The sequence below is a fragment of the Rhineura floridana genome, chromosome 1 (genome assembly GCF_030035675.1).
Source record: "Rhineura floridana isolate rRhiFlo1 chromosome 1, rRhiFlo1.hap2, whole genome shotgun sequence".
NCBI classification, from domain to species: domain Eukaryota; kingdom Metazoa; phylum Chordata; class Lepidosauria; order Squamata; family Rhineuridae; genus Rhineura; species Rhineura floridana.
This window is the reverse complement of record NC_084480.1, coordinates 206955407-206977795: the sequence shown is the minus strand read 5'-3', so window position 1 is coordinate 206977795 and position 22389 is coordinate 206955407. Positions and strand designations below refer to the sequence as shown.

The 22389-nt window shown below is 43.7% G+C and overlaps 1 long non-coding RNA gene across 1 annotated transcript in view; it reads right to left on the bottom strand.

The window, feature by feature from the left end:
- Positions 1-22389, bottom strand: part of LOC133367073 (uncharacterized) — a 28764-nt gene that overhangs the window by 1129 nt on the left and 5246 nt on the right. The window contains exon 2 of the long non-coding RNA XR_009758510.1: positions 20743-20863. This is a non-coding gene — a long non-coding RNA (uncharacterized LOC133367073). The remainder of the gene's footprint in view (positions 1-20742; positions 20864-22389) is intronic.

Sequence of the window (22389 nt, the reverse complement as noted above, 5' to 3'; positions counted from 1 at the left end):
CCAAAGAATTCTGGAAACGGTGGTTTTCCCCTCACAGAGCTACAAATGCCCAGCAATCCTTACAAACTACAGGTCGCATGTCAGGTCCAGGATGAGACTGAGGGACCAGACCACTGGGTGAAAGCAATTCAGATTTTATTAGAGTGACATCCACACAAACGCTGCGCCTTCTCATAAAGCGCCACTGACTTACAGATCCTGCGACATGGAAAGATAGTTGACAGAGCGAAGTGCACTTTCCCGCCCAACTCTTAAGTAGGACCCAAACGGGCGCAAAGCCTTTCACTCCGCCTCAATCCACCCTCAGGGGCCACCTGTCTCCCCCTCCCCCTTTCTTGTCTCTTCACTCATCGTTGAGTACGCGGTGAGGGGGGAAGCGCCGGCCCCTCCCCTTCTGAAGATTCCGACTCCGGTATGGGCGTAAGGGGAGGTCCGGGTGGAGGGGGAGGCGTGTGAACTTTCAAGGTTGGCTCTGAGACTCTGGCGCTCCCAGGATCTCCGTTGCTGGGCAACCCTATCTCTGGATATTCCTCTCCTTCTCCTTCGCTCAAGTCTGACAGGGGGCTCCCCTCCCCCTCGTCTTCTGACTCTAAATCCACGGGACCCCAATTCCACGTCCCGACATCATCCCCTCTTCCAGGCTGAGCCCCCCCCCTCTACCTGGCTTGGGATGGTGGGGAAATAACTCATGAAACCGTTTCACTAACTCTGGAGCGTGCACATCGACTTCATTTTCCCAACTCCTATCTGCAGACCCGTACCCTTTCCAATGGATCAAATACTGCAATTTCTTGCGTCTTATTCGGGAGTCCAAGATGTCCTCAACTTCGTACTCCGTCTGCTCATTTACCCTGATCGGAGCCCCTGGAGGTTCCACTGGCCGCAACTCACTGGGCGGGGGCTGCTTTGGTGAGCAGAGATCGATGAAACACAGGGTGTACTTTGAATGAATCGGGTAACTTCAGCCGGTACACCACCGGATTAATTTGAGTCTCTATTTCAAAAGGCCCCACCCTCTTATCTTGCAGTTTTCTGCATTTGCCTGGCATGGGGAGGAAACGAGTGGACAACCATAGCTGGTCTCCTGCTTGAAGGGGGGGGCCTTCTCTCCGGTGTAAATCGGCAGCTCGCTTGTACTCCGTCTTGGCTTCGTCCAGTTGTTGTTTCAGGGTCTGTTGGATGGCTTGTAACTCCTGTAGAAATTCTTCAGCGGTGGGCACCAACACTCCCTCTGAACTGCTAGGAAAGGCTTTAGGATGAAATCCATAATTTGCGAAGAACGGGGTTTGCTGAGTGCTGGAGTGTAAGGCGTTGTTGTAGGCAAACTCTGCAAAATGTAAATACGAAGTCCAGTCAGTTTGTTGATAAGAAACGTAACAGCGTAAATATTTCTCCAAAACGGCATTCAAGCGTTCCGTCTGACCGTCTGTCTGGGGGTGATGGGCAGACGAGAGTTTTAACTCCATCTGCAGCTGCTTCCAGAGCGCCCTCCAAAACTTAGCCGTAAACTGAGTCCCTGTTGGTCAGTGAAGCATGCTGTGAGACTCACAGACAGGGTTTTAAGCAGAGAGAGTGAAACCTGAAGCAGAAGGGTTAAGCTGGAAGAACAGAGCGCCAGGTTTGCCAAGGTCAGCAGCTGGCTGGGAAGTAGATAAGGCACAACTTGCTGTGTCTCAGTGTGGGGGAAAAGCTGTCTGTGAAGAGAACTGTGTCTACTGTCTTTGCCTAGTAAAGACTCTTACAATAAACTTGCCCGGCCTGGCTTATTCCTGTTCTATACAACTCTTGGATTCCATCCTTGTATGATCTATACACGCACGCGCAACAGGGGTTATGGGCCCAGCTTATCATACAAGGTAGCGGGTTCAAGAGACGTTGACGTGACGTTGTTGCAGAGAGAAACAAAGTGCAAGTAAGAGGCAAGTAAGAGTGGGCAACATGGCTGGAAACCTGTTATCCGGGATGCCGATGGAGAGGCTGAATGCTGTAAACTACTCCAGCTGGAAATGGAGAATGAGAGCAGTTCTGATTAAAGAAGAGTTGAATGATGTCGTAGAAATCCCCCCTCCGGCAGCTACTTCAGCAGCGTGGTTGAAGAAAGATGAGAAAGCGAAGGCTTTTATTACTCTGGGGCTGTCTGATTCACAACTGTTGCTGGTGAGTAATGAGCCGACAGCTAATCAGATGTGGGAAAAGCTAAAAGCCGCTCATGTGCAGCAAACTGCGGGGAGCAGGCTGTGCTTAGCATGGAAACTTTATCAGATGCGTTTTACAGATGAAGTGACTATGACAGAGCATCTGGCTGAATTTCGTAGATTAAATGCTGAGCTGCAAGATAGAGGAGTGCATCATAGTGACATTCAGATGGTCTATATCCTGTTATCTTCATTTGATCAAAAATGGGACGTAATGGTATCGAGTCTGGAAACTTTACCTGACGGACATCTGAATTTGGACTTTGTGGAACAGAAACTTCAACAAGAGTGGAATAGAAGACAAGAGAATAAGAAAACAGAGTTAAAAGAGACTGTGGCTGTACAACAACAACAACATCAAGGAAACAGGCAAGAGACTAGAATATGTTACTTTTGTGGGTCCCGAGGACATATACAGAGACATTGTTTAAAGAAGAGAAATAACAGGGACTTTGGAAGTCAGAGAACAAGCGTGAACTTTGTTACTAAGGAGGACAATAAACTCATTAACTCTAAGTGGCTTCTCGACAGTGGAGCGTCTAATTGCCTGATCACAGACTCTAGTTTATTTTACACTTCAAAGCCGATACAGGAGAAGATTTATCTGGCTGACGGATCGACTCAGGACACGATTGCAAGAGGCACACTCAGGTTATGTACTTTGGGAACTATATTAACAGATGTATTATTGGTTTCTGGTTTAAAATATAACATTCTATCAGTGAGAAAATTGGCTCAAATAGGTTGTAAAGTTACATTTGAAGGGGATAGATGTTTTGTGAGAAAGGATGGTGAAATATGCATGCAAGGGAAATTACAGAACCAAATGTTTATGGTTGAGAGCAAGCTTGATAAACCCATGTGTGCCTGGATAGGAGTAAATAAAAATAAACATGACAATTGTTTACATGAATGGCACAGAAAATTAGCACACGCACATTTCCAAAAGATACAAAACACCCCAAAGCATAGTCAAGATTTGAAATTAACACATTGTGAGCATGTAGATGAATGTGAGGTATGCTATAAAACAAAAATGACTGTGACTCCGGTAAATAAGAGCTGTGAAAGCACGACCACTGAACCTTATCAGCTCATACATGTGGATTTGGCTGGACCTTTTCAGTGCTCAAAAGGTGGAGCAAGGTTTTATTTAGTGATTGTGGATGATTTCTCCAGATTTACACATGTGTTCTTATTGAAAAAGAAAAGTGAAGCAGAAGAGAAATTAAAGGCATTTATACAGAGAACAGAGACACAATATGGGGTTGTTATCAAGAATATCAGATCAGATCAAGGGGGGGAATTTACCAGTAATTCATTTAAAACATATTTGGAAAAGAAGGGAATAATACAGAGTCTCACTGCTCCCTTCAGCCCATCCTCCAACGGAACGGCAGAGAGGAGGAACCGGTCATTGCAGGATTCAATGAGAGCCATGCTAGCAGATGCTGATATGAATAACACTTATTGGGGTGAATGTATTCTGTACACTGTTTACATTCAGAACCGTCTCATGCACAGAACAATAGGCATGTCTCCCTATGAGAAACTGACTGGAAGAAAGCCCAGGGTGAAACACATAGAACGTTTTGGGGCAAAATGCTGGGTACATGTTGCAAAACAGAAAAGAGCTCAGGCTGGACGCATTTTGGGATTTCAGAATTCATATTATAGAGTTTGGTTGCCTGAGAAACAACAAGTAGTGTTAAGCAGAAGCATAAAGGTGATAGATAAACCTTGGAGAGACAGTCAAACAGTTATCCTTGAAGGTGCAAGTAAGCAGGAAGCAGCAGATGTTCCTTTTGGGCAGCAAATTCCATTAAGGACTGCATTGACTGATCTTATTCACGGTGGCAAACATACTGTAAAAAGGCTGAGGAGTGAAGACATGGCAATGCAAGATACAGAAGTGCCAGGTACAAGTGCAGACACAGGTGCAGGTCCAAGTAAAATAGAGAGTGAGGAAGAAATGGAAATAGATAATGTTAGAAGGTCAGAAAGAAAAACGAAAGGTCAACCACCTCAGAGATTCACATTTAATGTTACACATAAAAATGATGAGACAGATGAAATTCCAGTAGAATGGGAAAAAGAAGGGCCAATAGATAAAGAAACAATGGATCTAATGTGGCAATTCTGTATTGAAGAATGAAATATAAAAGTGTTATCAAATAAAAGTGAACAAAACATTGTGAAACCTGTGTGAATAAAGAAATAAAGAAACAAGAACTGAACTGTAAATGTAAATAGAAACTGTAAGGAAACAAACCATGTACTGATATGTATTGTATTGAAAAGTTAATATTGTAAAAATGTAATGAAGAACAATGAAGTTTTGTAATCTGTGAGTCTCAGGTGGGGGCTGTTGGTCAGTGAAGCATGCTGTGAGACTCACAGACAGGGTTTTTAGCAGAGAGAGTGAAACCTGAAGCAGAAGGGTTAAGCTGGAAGAACAGAGCGCCAGGTTTGCCAAGGTCAGCAGCTGGCTGGGAAGTAGATAAGGCACAACTTGCTGTGTCTCAGTGTGGGGGAAAAGCTGTCTGTGAAGAGAACTGTGTCTACTGTCTTTGCCTAGTAAAGACTCTTACAAGAAACTTGCCTGGCCTGGCTTATTTCTGTTCTATACAACTCTTGGATTCCATCCTTGTATGATCTATACACGCACGCGCAACAGTCCCTCGGTCCGAGACCACACTGTTGGGCAATCCATGCAACCGGTAAACCTCCTTGATGAATAATTTGGCCGTTTCTTTCGCTTCTAAGGGCCCCGGGCAAGGGAGAAAATGTGCCATCTTGGTAAGTAGATCTACCACGACTAGAACGGCAGTCATCCCTTGTGACTTTGGTAGATCAGTTATAAAGTCCATGTAAAGGTCCTTCCAAGGCTCACTGGGGACCTTTAACGGTTGTAACAGCCCTGCCAGTTTTCCCGTTTGATGTTTAGCTCGCATACAAACCGAACAGGATTTCACATAGTCCTCAACGTCCCGGCGCATCTTCGGCCACTAAAAGTCTTTAGCTATATTCTGAATGGTTTTGTAAATCCCGAAGTGTCCTGCAGTGACAGAGTCATGGCACTGGCGTAGAATTTTGAGTCTTAAGTCTCCCTCTGGCACGACCCTGGCCGTTTTAAACCACAACAACCCATCTCGCCAGTAGAAATTCACCTCTGAGTCTGGATCCTGCCCCGCCTCGTGAATGTACTGCTGCATGCCTGTCCCTTCCCGTTGCGCTCTTTTGAGCTCTTCCTCCCATGAAGGTTGGCATGATCCTAGTGTTAATTTCTCCAGCGGGATCACGTACTGTGGCTGGTCCTGGGGCTCACTCTCCTTAAATTGCGGCTGCCTGGACAAGGCGTCGGCTCTCTGATTCTTGGCTTGGGCGTGATACGTAATCCTGAAGTTGAACCGGGCAAAGAACTGGGACCATCTGATCTGCCTCTGGTTCAGCTTCCTGGCCGTTTGCAGACTTTCCAGGTTCTTGTGGTCGGAACGCACTTCAATTTGATGGGAGGCTCCCTCCAAATACTGCCTCCAGTTCTCAAAAGAGTCCTTAATGGCCAGTAACTCTTTCTCCCAGACCGTGTAGTTCTTCTCTGCAGGCTTTAACTTCCTAGAGAAGTATGCGCAGGGGTACAACTCCTTTCCCTCGGGATCTCCTTGTAGCAAACCCCCCCCGATGGCAAAGTCCGAGGCATCAGCTTCCACTATGAAGGGACGGTTTGGATCAGCGAAGCGCAAAATGGGTTCGGTAGCGAATTTCTCTTTTAACTCCTCAAAAGCCTTCATAGCGTGCTCCGTCCATTGGAACTTTTTCTTTCCCCTTAAACAGTCGGTCAGGGGAGCCGTTCGTTTGGAAAACCCCGGGATGAATTTCCTGTAGAAGTTAGCAAACCCTAGAAACCGTTGCACATCCTTTTTCGTGACGGGTTGCCCCCAGTCCTTTATGCAACTCACTTTCCCTGGGTCCATCTCCACTCCTCCCGCTGAGATTCGATACCCCAGGAAGTCCAAAGACTCGAGGTCAAACCCACATTTCTCCAACTTAGCATACAGGTGGTTTTCTCTCAGTCTCTTTAACACGGTTCTTACGTGTCGGTCGTGATCCTCTTGATTCTCCGAAAACACCAGGATATCATCTAAGTAACAGATTACATACGTGTCCAGTAAGTCTCTAAATACATCGTTCATGAATTTTTGAAAAATTCCTGGACTTCCCGAAAGCCCAAACGGCATGACAAGGTATTCAAATTGACCGTAACACGTGAGGAACCCCGTTTTCCATTCATGTCCCTCCTTCATTCTGATTAGATTGTAGGCTCCCCGCAAGTCCAACTTCGTGAAAATCTTGGCTGAACGTAGCCGATCTAGCAACTCTGAGATTAAAGGCAGTGGATAGCTGTTAGGGGTGGTGATCTGATTCAGTGCGCGGTAATCATTACACGGCCTGAGCTCCCCCCCCTTCTTCTTCACGAACAACAAAGGCGCCCCGGCCGGAGACTGTGACAGGCGAATGAATCCTCGCTTCAGGTTCTTTTCCAAGAACTCTTTCAGAGCCACCGTTTCAGTCTCTGTGAGTGAGTAAATCCTTCCCGCCGGTATGCTGGCCCCTGGCACAAGATCGATCGTACAGTCGTAAGGACGGTGGGGGGGTAAGGTTTCCATTTCCTTTTCGTCAAACACATCTTTGAATTCCTCATACTTCGGAGGAAGCATCGCTGGCATGCCCTCTTGTATGGCTCCCGCTAAGGTGTTCTTGATTCCTTCTGGTTGGCAGTTCTCCTGACAGTACTGAGATGTGAACCACACCACCGCCTCCTTCCAACTTATTTTAGGCTCGTGCATGGTGAGCCAGGGCATCCCCAGAATCACCTCAAAGCTTGAAAGATCTGACACGTACAGTGAGATGAGCTCTTCATGCCCGGGAATTTGAAGCTTCAATTCCTCCGTGGCTTGCGTTACCCCCCCTGACTTCAGGGGTCTCCCGTCAATGGTCTCCATGGAAAGGGGGGTGTCCAGTGTCCAGCTAGAAATGCCATAACGCTTGGCCAGCTTTGCGTCGATGAAGTTGGTGGAGGCTCCACTGTCGATTAAGGCAGTAGAGTTGAACATCACTCCTCTGGCAGTTGTAATCCACACAGGTAGAACCAGCACTCCTTTGGAGGGAGGCTGGGTCATCGGGGGGCCTTTGTACAACGCTGCCCCCAGTCCACCGGCCTTCACGTGGACTGGGTGTTCTAGTTTTCCGACGGCTCCGTCTTCCCCTTCTTTAGCCCACAATCTCGGGCCATATGACCCGGTTTGGAACAATAGAAACATAAGCGTTCTCGGCGTCGTCTCTCTTTCTCTTCTTCCAAGAGCCTTGGTCTGGCCCCCCCCTGCCCTTCGGTCGCACTACCCGTCGTTCCCGAAGTGGAGGGATTCTTGCTGCGAGGCGCCGAGGCGGAGTATCTAGGGGCCTCCTGTCTCTTCTCCAGGCGTCTCCCCTCCAGTCGGTGATCGATCTGCAGGCACAGCCGAATAAGTTCTGGCAGGTCGGTGGGGGGGGCGGTCCTGGCCAGTTCATCCAGGATCTCCGCGTTCAGTCCGCTCCGGTACATGAACATCAGGGCTGCCTCATTATAGCCAGTCTCTTGGGATAAAATTTTAAACGCATTAGTATACTCGGAAACAGTTCCTTTTTCTTGTTTCAGAGCGCCTAGCTGCCGCGCTACAGTTTCCGCTCTTTGTGGGTCTTGAAACATCTCGGTCATTTCTTGTATGAATCCTCTGTGCCTTCCTAGGAGAGCATCCTTTCTCACCAGATACGGAGTCACCCACTTTGCAGCTTCTCCCTCCAGGAGGCTGATCACGAATGCCACTTTAGCCCCATCACCCGGAAATTCTGCATTCCTGACATCCAAGTATAGTTCACATTGAGCCACGAAGGTTGCCAACTGATCACTTTGTCCCGCATACTTTGGGGGTAATCCAATGGGCACCTTTACCGCAGCGGCTGGAGGGGCGGTTCGCATCCGATCGATCGTGGCTTTCAAGGCCTGATTATCCGTTTCCAGCGCCTTGACTGCTGCCAGCAAGGATTGAACATCCGTCTGTAAATCAGCCACATTAGTCCTCAAGAGTCTCACTTCTTCCGTCTCAGAAGTGGGATTTGTTCCTCCCTCCGCTCCCTTTGACATCTTGTCCTCATCCCGTGGAGAGCGATTTAGGTGGCTCTGTCAAGCTGTCAGGTCCAGGATGAGACTGAGGGACCAGACCAGCGGGTGAAAGCAATTCAGTTTTTATTAGAGTGACATCCACACAAACGCTGCGCCTTCTCATAAAGCGCCACTGACTTACAGATCCTGCGACATGGAAAGATAGTTGACAGAGCGAAGTGCACTTTCCCGCCCAACTCTTAAGTAGGACGCAAACGGGCGCGAAGCCTTTCACTCCGCCTCAATCCACCCTCAGGGGCCACCTGTCTCCCCCTCCCCCTTTCTTGTCTCTTCACTTGTCATCAAGTACGCGGTGAGGGGGGAAGCGCCGGCCCCTCCCCTTCTGAAGATTCCGACTCCGGTATGGGCGTAAGGGGAGGTCCGGGCGGAGGGGGAGGCGTGTGAACTTTCAAGGTTGTCTCTGAGACTCTGGCGCTCCCAGGATCTCCGTTGCTGGGCAACCCTATCTCTGGATATTCCTCTCCTTCTCCTTCGCTCAAGTCTGACAGGGGGCTCCCCTCCCCCTCGTCTTCTGACTCTAAATCCACGGGACCCCAATTCCGCGTCCCGACATCGCATGATTAATTCGCATGTGATTTAAATGTATGATGTGGCCTACCCTTCGTTTGCAGGGCTTGGTGCATGCTCATGAGCAGCATTGCCATTGCTTTGGGGTTTCCCCCCTACTCAGTGACTACCTTCGGGCTTTTCTTTTCATTTCCCCCAACAGATGCTGTTGGACTACACTGTGTTGGCTGGGGCAGAGGGGAGGGGTAGTCCAACAACAATTGGGGGGCACTAGGTTGACAAAGGCAGTATAGTGCTAAGGTGTCTTTGCATTTTGGTTCCTACAGAACCTGGCAGTTCAGAATTAGGACTGTTTCACTCCTATTGCTCTCTTTCCCAATTATTATCCAAGACACCTTCAGAAATACCCTAACATTTTGTTCTGCCATAATTTAACAATGGGTAGCATAGTCCTGCACAAGGTTTCTTATGAGATTTCATATTTCAAGCCATGTCTTATAAGTGAAATTAAACAGCCATGATTCTGATACCAAATTAATAGGATTACTATGCCAATTATCATTGATAAATGTATGGTACCCTGGAACATCATATGTTGATTTCATGCTGTTTTGGCATGGGGTAAATGCAATATCTCAACATAGCCTTACTTACTACTCACATTTTCCTAGAAGTAAATGTGACAGATGTTGAATATGTCCTTAATGTGACATTCATCATGCCAGTGCATGATTTTTATTTCCATAATAGCTAGTCCAGGGACCCCCATCCTAGATTGGGACCCTGCTGTGTGGGGTAGGGTGTTTTATCCCTTTGCCCCTGCTCAGCCCACCCCGCACCCTGCAATCGGCACAAAGGAAAAAGCTCCAGCTGGAGCGAGTCAGACGTCTCTGTATTTGGCCTAAGAGAATAACTCTCCCACTGAGAAATCGCCAAGAAGAGAGACTCCAGTGTGTCAAAGTCAGTAGTACAGTGGCAAATTCAGAAGTGCAGGGTGCCTTCATGTTAGCCACAGCCATACCTCCCCCCCCTTATTTTGCTGCTGGGTTGAGAATGAGATCCTTCTTAATGCCTTCTTCCACAATGACATATATCTCTAGGAGTCAATAAGCATGAAAGGGGAGAGTGTTAGCTGCTGAGAAGAGTCTTCTCAATGGCTGACTCCCCTCCTTTCACTCTGATCGGCTTCAATCAGCAGGAAAGGACAAGGAAGCATGTTAAAAGACTCTTCTTAGTGGCTACCATACTCCCTTCATGCTGATTGTGTCATAGGATGCTGAAGACATAGGGCCCCTGCTGGGCCCCTGCTCCCAAAAAAGTAAAGAATCTAAGACCCCCCGAGACCCTGGATGAGTACACCCTTGGTCAAAGTCCTTTTAATTCATGAACCCTTCAAGTGGTTTTCTCTCAGAGTTTGAAATCTTTATGACAACTAATGGCCTATAGCAAAAAGATGGTTTGAAAGAGTTGGGTTTTTTTGCTACTCGCTTAGGCCTCTCTTGGGAAATCGTAAGACAAGTGTTTCTGAGTGACTCTCCTGTGCTGTGGGGAACTCCCCTCTCACTGGGAAATTCAGGTGTAGTAACAAAAAAAGGGGGGGAGTCCCTGATAATGAGACCACAATGCAGAAGACCTCTGCAAAAATGGCCACGTGGATATGGAACTTTAGGAGATGTAAACAAGGACCTTTAAAGTGGTCAAATCTTCTTGCAGAGGATATAGTTTTGAAAAGCGGAGGAAAGAGGAAATTTGTAACAGTGCTCTTTGAAAGTAAAACAACACACAATATCATGTGTATTTCTATCAGTGTGAAAAAACGGTGAACATTTCTCCAAAATACATAAACATGCAATGATCATTTGTACATTACCAAGAATGTGTTCAGCAGACAACACCTTGGTAGCTTTCATTTATGCAGCATTGTTACTTTCATTTATGTAATATTATAAAATATAGGAAGCTGCCTTATACCAAGTTAGACCATTGATCCATCTAATTTAGCACTATCTACACTGACTCTCCTACCTGAAGATGCCAGGTATTGAACCTGGGACCTTCTGCATGCAAGGCAGATGCTCTACACCTGAGCTACAGCCCTTCCAAAAAGTTGTGTATACACACCCAAGGGGGATAGAGTGGAGATGAAAGCATTAACCCATGGTCCCCCATGCTCAAATACATGGCTCATATCCACAAGGAGCCATGTGTTCTGTATTGTGGGCCCAGTTTTATGGTCACATAGTACCCCTCCCTGTTGAACTTCTGGCACCTACTGAAGACTTCTTTTAAAAATTCAAGCAGCCATTTAAACTGAATGTTATAGTGTTAATTCAATAATAGGCAAAAAACGTTGCAGTTTAAGAACGTACCTATAGCCCACAGCTATTCTATCAAACTTTAAAAAGCAGGGAAATTGGGCAGCTATAGTAAATACACCAGGGGAGCAGGAGACCTGACCTCCTCTCTGAGATATTGGACTGCCCTACAAATTGGTCAAAATGCAAACACCATTTGGGTTGGTCTTTCACAGTCCAATCCACTTCCTGTGTAGCTTGGAAGAATTTGGTAACATGTGCCTCTGAGCATATGATGTGTGGTGGCAACACCTGCCATCTCCAAAGATGGAGAATTACATGTTTGTATGTTTGCTGGTGTTCTTACTTTGCTTCTTTCCTGTGTTATTAATGTTTCTACGGAGAATCTACACTAGAAAATTTTATTTCCCTCGTTATTCATCCCAGAAATCTGTGTCAAATTTATTTTTATTAATTTCAAAGTCTTTTTATCGGTCAGTGTCATATGATGGTGAAGACAGCCTTTTGTGTTTCAAATTGGAGGTTATGTTCTATTTCTATTTTGGGTGCATTAACAGTGGAATCTGGACCTGCAGTTTGATGATAAATCAGACTGATTCCAATATGTTGCTACTTCAGCAATGACTCTAGCTTGGAAAAAAGTGCTATGTTTAAACCACTTCATTTAAGGCAAGGTGGGCACAGGCAATTAAAAACATAGAGCACACCTAGAATTTTGCTAGAATATATTTCACCTACCACTGTTTTATCTTGTGCAAATTGAGACACTACTGAGGTCCACTGGAGACTATTCTGCAGAAGTCAGTGCCATTATTCCACAATTATGTTTGGAGTTTTTTTAGTATAAATTTTGCAAAGAGTTGCTGTACTTCCCATATTCACAGAAATAGAAACAAAAGAAAATGATTTCCTATAGGAAAGAGAAAGAGCATCAAAAGTACATAGGTCTCAGGGTATCAAAGGTATGTAGGTCTCAGGCTTTTGAGGTTAAAGTCAGCACCTTGGACTGGATCCAGAAGCTAACCATAACTGCAACCCCAGATGTGAGTATTCAAAACAAATGATGAGGAACATAGGAAACTGCCTTATTTATAGTAGTAGTTGTTATGTGCCTTCAAGTCGATTATGACTTATTGTGACCCTATGAATCAGCGACCTCCAATAGCATCTGTCGTGAATCAATCTGTTCAGATCTTGTAAGTTCAGGTCTGTGGCTTCCTTAATGGAAGCAATCCAACTCTTGTTTGGCCTTCCTCTTTTTTTACTCCCTTCTGTTTTTCCCAGCATTATTGTCTTTTCTAGTGAATCATGTCTTCTCATTATGTGTCCAAAATATGATAACCTCAGTTTCATTATTTTAGCTTCCGGTGATAGTTCTGGTTTAATTTGTTCTAACACCCAATTATTTGTCTTTTTTTGCAGTCCATGGTATCTGCAAAGCTCTCCTTCAACATCACATTTCAAAGGAGTTGATTTTTCTCTTATCCGCTTGTTTCACTGTCCAACTTTCACATCTGTACATAGAGATCTGGAATACCATGGTCTGAATGATCCTGACTTTAGAGTTCAGTGATACATCTTTGCATTTGAGGACCTTTTCTGGTTCTCTCATAGCTGTCCTCCCCAGTCCTAGCCTTCTTCTGATTTGACTGTTGTCTCCATTTTGGTTAATGACTGTGCTGAGGTATTGATAATCCTTGACAAATTCAATGTCCTTGTTGTCAACTTTAAAGTTACATAAATCTTCTGTTGTCATTATTTTAGTCTTCTTGACATTCAGCTGTAGTCCTGCTTTTGTGCTTTCCTCTTTAACTTTCAACAGCATTAGTTTCAAATCATTACTGGTTTCTGCTAAGAGTATGGTATTGTCTGCATATCTTAAATTACTGATACTTCTCCCTCCAATTTTCACACCTCCTTCATCTTGGTCCAATCCCACTTTCTGCGTAGAGATTAAATAAATAGGGTGATAAAATACACCCGTCTCACACCCTTTCCGATGAGGAACCAATCGGTTTCTCCATATTCAGTCCTTACAGTAGCCTCTTGTCCAGAGTATAGGTTGCGCATCAGGACCATCAGAGGCTGTGGCACCCCCATTGCTTTTAAAGCATTCCATAGTTTTTCATGATCTACACAGTCAAAGGCTTTGCTGTAATCTATAAAGCACAGGGTGATTTTCTTCTGAAATTCCTTGGTCCATTCCATTATCCAACGTATGTTTGCGATATGATCTCTGGTACCTCTTTCTTTTCTAAATCCAGCTTGGAGATCTGGCATTTCTCACTCTATATATGGTAAGAGCCTTTGCTGTAGAACCTTGAGCATTACTTCACTTGGGCTATTAAGGCAATTGTATAATTACTGCATTCCCTGGGATCCCCTTTCTTTGGAATTGGGATGTATATTGAATGCTTCCAGTCTGTGGGCCATTGTAGGTCAGATGAATTGTCCAAATTGGCCTAGGATGATCTACTCTGACTGGCAGTAGCTCTCCGGGATCTCAGGCAGATGGCCTCGATCCCACCACCTGTTAGCTGATCCTTATTTAACTGAAGATGCCAGGAACTGAACCTGAGGCCTTCTGCCTGCAAAGCTTGTGCTCTGCCACTATGCTGTGATCACTTCCCAAGAGGCTTCTTTTGTGAAAGCTCTTTGTTTTGTCAGTTTTAGCGAGGGATAAAACAGATGTGTGACATAGCAAAATGGAAAATAAACTGGCCTTTTAGTATCTGCATGTGGTGGGTTCAGTCTACAGACACTGAAACCGATGGTTGTTTTGGCATTCACATCTATCACGTTTCAACAGACTCTGCACATACAACTAGAATGATCTCCGCATCAATGCACCAAACCAGGGAAAATGTTGTGATCTTAAACAACCAAACATGACAAATTTAATACGTGATTGAAATGGAAGCAATAAACTGTCAGAAATAGCTGGGACTTGAACTAGGGGCTTTCTTATCTCTGCCCTGCTATCCCTTTGTGGTGAGCCACTCAAGACTAAAGAGCGAAGGCCTTAAGAAGGTGACAGACTTTTGTCAGAACAGAAAGCAGCAGTTCTACGCTCGCCCACTCTTTCCCTGAAGCTTGGAATCTTCATCAATGCCATCTAAGATGCAGAAAAAGTTTTAATATAACACACACATCAGCTAAGATTCAAGATTCAAAACCCTGTCTACTGCTGTGCCTGCTTAGATCAGTAATAGGAATGGATGTATCTATCTATTTCAGTTTCTCTCAGTTTTGCATTTTTCCAGGCTTTTCACTTCTTCACATTTCTGTATTGGTTGGTTTGTTATTATTATTTTTTTTTAAAAACTCCTCCTGAAAATTCATCAGAATTTTAGTGCATTTTTCCTAATATACATATATTAATGCAATTTTACCACATACAGTTTTGCAAGCAATTTCCCCTAATATAATACATTTATATGTTATTTTCATGAATATATGCATTTTTATGCACTTTACCCTAGTATATGCATTCTTGTACACATTACTTGGCTGGAGAACTGCACTGCAAAATTCAGAGGAGTGCAAAGCTCAGAGGATGGCTGTTTCAGTTCACATGTTGTTTTGGAAAGGGCAAATTAGGTAGGCTTGCATTTTAATTTAAACGTTGTTGTTATGTGCCTCCAAGTCGACTGCGACTTATGGCGACCCTATGAATCAGCGACCTCCAAGAGCATCTGTCATGAACCACCCTGCTCAGATCTTGTAAGTTCAGGTCTGTGGCTTCCTTGATGGAATCAATCCATCTCTTGTTTGCCTTCCTCTTTTTCTACTCCCTTCTGTTTCCCCCAGCATTATTATCTTTTCTAATGAATCATGTCTTCTCATGATGTGTCCAAAGTATGATAACCTCAGTAAAATTTAAATAGGAACCAAATTTCTCCACCAATCCTTGTCAGTACAGGGGGCTTTTTAAAGCATTCTATCTATGCAACTAATTTGATGAGCTAGCCAGAGTGGGAGTACTTAGAGATATGTTCCTGATGGCGATCCAGATTCTTTTCCTCCTGAGATACATCAGAGTGGCTTTAAGGCCATAGTGTTTGGGCATAAGCTGGAAAAGGTGCAGAAGAGGACAACCTAAATGGTCAAGAGGCTTCTGTATTAGGATTGGGACTTTTTAGTTAATAGAAAAGATGACTAAAGAGAGACATGATAGGAGATTTATAAAATTATGCATGGTATAGAAAAAGCGAACAGAGAAGAGTTCTCTCTCTCTCTCAGAACTCTAGGGGTCATCCAGTGAACTGATTTTATTTTATTATTTATTTATTTATTTATATTCCTCCCTTCCTCCCAGTAGGAGTCCAGGGTGGCAACTGATTACCAGGAGATTCAGGACTCCCACAAGATATGGTGCCGGCAACTAGTTTTGATGGCTTTAAAGGGGGGATTAGACAAATTCTTGGAGGATAAGGCTACTAATGGGCTATTAGTCATGAAGGATATATGCAGCCTCAATGTTCAGAAGCCATATGACTTCAATACCTGCTCCTGGGGAGCAACAAAAGGCCTTTATATCCTGTTTATATGCCTTTATATCCTGTTTGTGGCCATCTGGCTGCAGATGGGCCATTGCTCTTGATCAAGCAGGCCTCTTCTTATGTTCTTGAATGAATGAATGAATGACACTTTATTTTTATCCTGCCCTTTTTCCAAAACTGGAACTCAGGGCGGCTTACAAATAAAAACTACACATAGGTAAAAAACATACAAAAATATACAATTAAAATAGAATTAAACTATTCGTAACATTAAAACCATGAAACATACACTTAAGATACTAAGATAATTTAAAACATTACGAATAGGACCATAGAACAATACAACAGACCTTATGAGGTCCTATCTTAAACATCTTCTAGTCCAAAAGCCTGTCAGAATAAAAAAGTCTTTGCCTGCTGATGGAAGCATAGCAAGGAAGGGGCCATTCGTGCTTCCCTAAGAAGAGGGTTCCAGAACCTGGGGGCAGCCACTGAGAAGGCCCTATCTCGCATCCCCACCAATCGCGCTTGCGAAGGTGTTGGGACTGAGAGAAGGGCCTCTCCTGAGGATCTCAACGCCCGGGCAGGCTCATATGGGGAGATACGGTCTGACAAATAACCTGGACCTAGGCCGTATAGAGCTTTATAGGTCAAAACCAGCACTTTGAAATGTGACCAGAAACAAACTGGCAGCCAGTGGAGCTGTCGCAACAAGGGTTTGTATGGTCCCTGTAACCAGCTCCAGTTAGCACTCTGGCTGCAGCTCTTTGTACCAGTTTAAGTTTCTGAACAGTCTTCAAAGGCAGCCCCATGTAGAGCGCGTTACAGTAATCTAAACGGGATGTAACTAAGGCATGCATCACTCTAGTCAAATCAGGCGTCTTCAGGAATGAGCGCAGCTGGCGCAATAGTCTGAGCTGGGCAAAAGCACTCCTGGCCACTGCAGAGACCTGGGCCTCCATGTTCAAAGCTGAGTCCAGGAGCACACCCAAACTGCGAACCTGTGTCTTCAGGGGGAGTGTAACCCCATCCAGCACAGGCTGAATCCCTATTCCCCGATTTGCCTTTCGACTAACCAGGAGCACCTCTGTCTTGTCTGGATTTAATTTCAATTTGTTCGCCCTCATCCAATCCATCACTGATGCCAGGCACCAGTTCAGGACCAGGACAGCTTCCTTGGCTTTAGGTGGAAAGGAAAAATAGAGTTGGGTGTCATCCGCATACTGATGACTGAACCCCAAACCCCTGGACAACCTCACCCAGCAGTTTCATGTAGATGTTAAATAACATGGGGGACAAATCTGGGCCCTGAGGGACCCCATATGTCAATGGCCAAGGAGTCGAACAGGAATCCCCCAGCACCACCTTCTGGGTTTGTCCCTCCAGGAAGGAGCCGAGCCACCGCAACACAGTTCCCCCAAGTCCCATCCCGGCAAGGCGGCTCAGAAGGATACCATGGTCGATGGTATCAAAAGCCGCTGAGAGGTCCAGTAGAACCAACAGGGACAAACTCCCCCTGTCCAGCTCTCTGCGTAGGTCATCCACCAAGGCAACCAAAGCCGTCTCTGTCCCGTAGCCGGGCCTGAAACCAGACTGAAATGGGTCAAGATAATCCATTTCATCCAAGAATCTCTGGAGCTGGGCAGCCACCACACGCTCTATTACCTTACCCAGAAATGGAATGTTGGAGACTGGCCGATAATTACCCATTATAGAGGGATCCAGGGAGGGCTTTTTCAACAAACGTCTTAAGTTACTGGAGATAATTTTAAGTTGCTTTGATCCAGCAATGCTGGGTGGGGCAGGGGAACCTCCTTGCATTCATCACCAAGAGCTATGTGCATGGCAACTCTGGTTGGATTAAGGCCACATCACACTGTGGAACATTTGGTCTTCATTGCCAGCTCTGTCAATAACAATCATAAGGGGTTTTTTTTGGGGGGGGGAGGGGAGAGGGGTGTGATCCCTCTTTCCTACACTTGGCACTTCAGGTGTCATAATGATAGCCATCTGTTAATTTGGCAGGAAATCCTTGCACACAGCAGCTTGTGCTCAGTCTGCTACCATATGTGAGGATCAGGGCCACATATTTTTAATTGACCAATTTTAACCCTTTTTGAAATTTTCTTCCAAGATTTGTTACCTGCACTGAACCTCAGTGGGTGAGGCAGATTACATGCAATATAAACCAATGCACATTTATCTTTGTGTATATTCTCCCATCAATCCTTAGTCCTAAAATGTAAGCCAGTATCATTATCCCTGTATTACAGACAGAGGACTGAGCCATAATGAATTCACAAGGCCACTCAATGGATTTATGGCTAAGCACAGATTTGAACTCGGGCCTCCTTGGCTCACAAATTGTGTTCTTTTCATCACCTACAACGGTTTTATAGTAACACCAAAATTTCATACACAGCTGCTGTTCAGATGTGATATTAACTAATAAAGCTTGTATTACATTCAGGAAATTGTGTAAGAGTCCATATTATTTAAGAGTGCTATAGAGATGGGATTCTGATTTCATTGCACATCTTAAAAGCAGCAAAACTTAAAAAAATGTTACTAACAAAATTCTGAACATCTCTCAAGATGAAGGGGTGAATGGATGCATATTTATAGGGTATTGTAGTCATGTCAAAAGTAGAGATGGATAAGAAATTTGATTTGTTTTGCTTCTTAATGAGAAGCTACTTAATTTACACTTCTGAAACCAATTATGTGAAGTGAAACACAATTATCCTTGAAATTTGCACTTCTCTGAATTTTGCAATACAGTTCTCCAATCAACATGAATGAAAAATGCACATATCAGGGGAAAGGGTGCATAAAAATATATACATTAATGAAAATAACATACAAAAATGTATTTTATTAGTGAAATGTGTATATTAGTCAAATCTGCATACAAAATTATGTACATTAGGAGACATTCAGATTAAAATGCCGGTGAATTTCCTTTTTAAAAAATTCACAAATTGCTGTGGAAATGGGGAAAACTAAATTAAAGATTGGGAAAATCAGAAAATGAGAGAAACTGAATAGGAAAAGATTCTTCCATCCCTAGTTGAAACTGACCTATCTGATACAAACCTGTGACCCTCCAGATATTGCTGGAGAAGAACTCCTGCCACCCATGATCATGCACTAAGCTGCCTGGAGTTGATGCGGGTTGGAATCCAACACACCTAGAGGACCACAGGTTTTCCTTCTCTGTGATGCGGGCAACAGAGTTATCATGGGAAACAGAACTGAATTTGATAGGAAAAGTTAGTTTTTTGTGATTTTTTTGTAATTAGAAAAGCAAGCTCTATGCTTTACCATATACTCTTCACCATTTAATAACCCAATAAAGGGAAACACTTTACATGATCTTCAAAATTTAACAGTCTGCAGAATGTGTTCTAGAAATCCTTGTGCTGATTTTCTCATCTCCCAAGTGCTAAGAAGTAACTACTCTGTAATTTTATAAACCACAGCTGGGAAAGCCAAGGTATTTCTTTCTATAAAGGTGGCTGATGAGTTTCTGCTGAAATGCAAGATAAGCTCTCCTTCAGATGTAATTACCTGTGAATGCCACTTCATTTTCCATGTATGTAATTAATTTTGTTTTATTACAAATGCATTCACTTGAAGTACTATCATTTCTGGTAAACTGATAAAATAGGAACATTGTGACAGGTAAGAATTTCACAGAAACCATTAAAGAATCTTATAAGATAACAAATGTATTGCATATGAACAAATCAGTCAGATTAGTTGCAATGCTGTGCTGCTAAAATCTACCACTTTTTACTACGTATGCTATTCCAGCAACGTAACCCCCCCCCCAGCATTTCTAAACATTGCAGCACAATCCAGCCAAATTTAAGTACTTTAAAGCTACATTAATTTAATGGATGAGTTAAGCACATGCTTCAATTACTCCCACTGAAATATATTGGACTTGGGAAAAAATGAAATGAACTGCCTTCAAGTCGATTCCGACTTCTGGCGACCCTATGAATAGGGTTTTCATGAGGCTGAGAGGCAGTGACTGGCACAAGGTCATCCAGTGAGCTTCATGGCTGTGTGGGGATTTGAACCCTGGTCTCCCAGGTTGTAATCCAACGCACTAACCACTACACCACACTGGCTCTATATTGGACTTAAGACTGCTTAATTTTGACTGGAGTGTGCTCTTGATTTCTTTTATAGGTACTACAAGATGGTTCACATGGTCAGCCAAGCAGAAATCTTGTATGCATGGCTGGGTGTAGATATGTGCACACTTCCTCTAAGTGATACGATAGGTTATATGTGCATAGACTGGATTATGCATTATGCTCAGTTCCTGCAATCTCTCCATCCTTTTTGAGGTACAAGGATCAATGGAATACATATGTACATGGATGTATTATGTGTTCTGCTGTAATCACATTACATCATAGATTTCATGTATGATTCATAGCAGGTGTACATGTGCTCCTTAGACACACCAAATACATAGCATTACTGCTTGGCACATTTTGTGAAATAAGAAAGTACACAAGAAAGTAATTGTAGACAGGTAAGGCAAGTATTACCATGAATGTTGAGCAGATTTACCCTCACATAGCAGTTAGCTAATAAGGAGAAAAGGAGTAGCCAATATGGTACCCTCCAGATGTTGTCTGGACTACAACTCCCATCATCTCTGACCATTGGTCATGACAACTGAGGCTCATGGGAGTTGAGTCCAAGAACATCTGGAGGGCACCACATTGGCTCTCTTGCTCCTCACCCCTCCATTAGATGGTCTCTTGCTTCCAAGTCCCATCTAAAGAACAAACCTTGGCTATCACTTGTGTTTAGTGAGGAAACAGCTTAACCAAAAGACTGGGTTCAAATGACACAATGAGCAAACCTTAGCTCAGTGTGGTGCAGGAGCAAAAAGTACCAAGGAGGAATAAAGCGGCTGTGGGCTCCCCTCTGGGAACCCGCACGTTCATGTGGTCTCAGTAAGTCATAATTTGGCTTACCATGTCAAACGAACCAGGCGATAGTAGACATCCTGTGCTGGACATCAAAGTATGAATGCAAAATCTGTGCAAGTTGGGTTGGCATTCCCTTAAATGTGCTAGTTAACATTCACTGGCATATCTGAAAAGTGGGGAAACGTATAAGCAAATTCATGAAACTGATCTGAGGCTATATGCTCATATAAATGTTAACATTTGTGGCAATTAGAAACAGTCCCAGCAATATACATATTATATCCAGAGAGGTAGACATGTTAGTCCCTTGCACCAAAACCAACCAAGAGTCTTGCAGCATCTTAAAAAGTAACAAATTTGTTATGGCATACATTTTCCATGAATGCTTATGCCATAATCAAGGTGTTAAGTCTTTAATGTGCCACAACACTCATTGTTGGTTATATGTATTATATATGCATCTACAACCACACATACATATTACACTCAGACTGCAGTTCTATACTCTGGGTATGGAGATGCTGCTGAACTACGAGTCACATCAGACCTAGGAGGCATGGCCAGTGATGCAAATATGGAGAACCAAAGGCACCTGCCATACTCACTTACCTGGGAGTACACATCATTAAATTCAATAGGACTCACCTGAGTAGACATGTATAGGATTGTGCTGTAAATCTTGGTGATGGCACCCACGTTTTGGAATGCCCTCCTCCAGCAATCCAAGAAGTACAGCTGGTAATAAGTTTTAAACACCACTTTAAAACATATGTTTATCGAACCTTTCCTGCACTCCGACTCCTACACTTTCAGTTTTTTTGTGCAGTGCTGTTTTACTTTATGATATAGCTTTCCTCCGCCCTTACTTATTTTTTAGGACATTTTACTATTACTATTGTTCTTTTATTTTATATTAATAATTTCCCCTCCGATGTTCATTTATGACTTAAATTTAGTATATATGTAAATATTTCCTTTTCTCCCAGGCATTGTAGCATGTGTTTTTAAATTGTTTTTTATGTTTTAAAATTTGTATATTTGTTTTTATTGTTTTTAATTGCTGTAAACCGCCCAGAGAGCTTCGGCTATGGGGTGGTATATAAATGTAATAAATAAATAAATAACAGATACTGGCATATAAATAGCATATTCTCTGACTGACAACATTTTAACTGTCCCAGCACTCAGAGTACAACACTGAAGAGTTTTCTCTGTGCGCACACTTTGAGTTTTGAGGCTCTCTGTTCTCTCATTTTTCTCCTCTAATTAGACAATACTGTTGACGGGCTGTGCACTGAAAATTGTGTTGAAATGCACAACTGAATAAGCCGGCGAAACACACCTGTTTCACAACAGAAAAAACAGTGAAACTCTGAAAATGGTTCGATATGATTTCATCTCTGAAACTATGACAAGATTTCCTATTTCAGCACACTACTAAACCTACCTTTATTTCTATAGTGGCTTACCCCCAAATATTTGGTGAGATACTATCAGCTTATATTGAACAGCAAAATTACTCAGCAGCAGAAACGTTCCTGACTATGAAATTGCCTCTCTGCATTATAGTTCTGCTCAGAAATTCAATCAGATTAAGATAAGTTTCATTTTCTGCATGACAGTGACAAATAAAGGAACCATCGCAGCAGGTGAAATAACAATAACAATAATATAAAAGGATATTGTGAAATT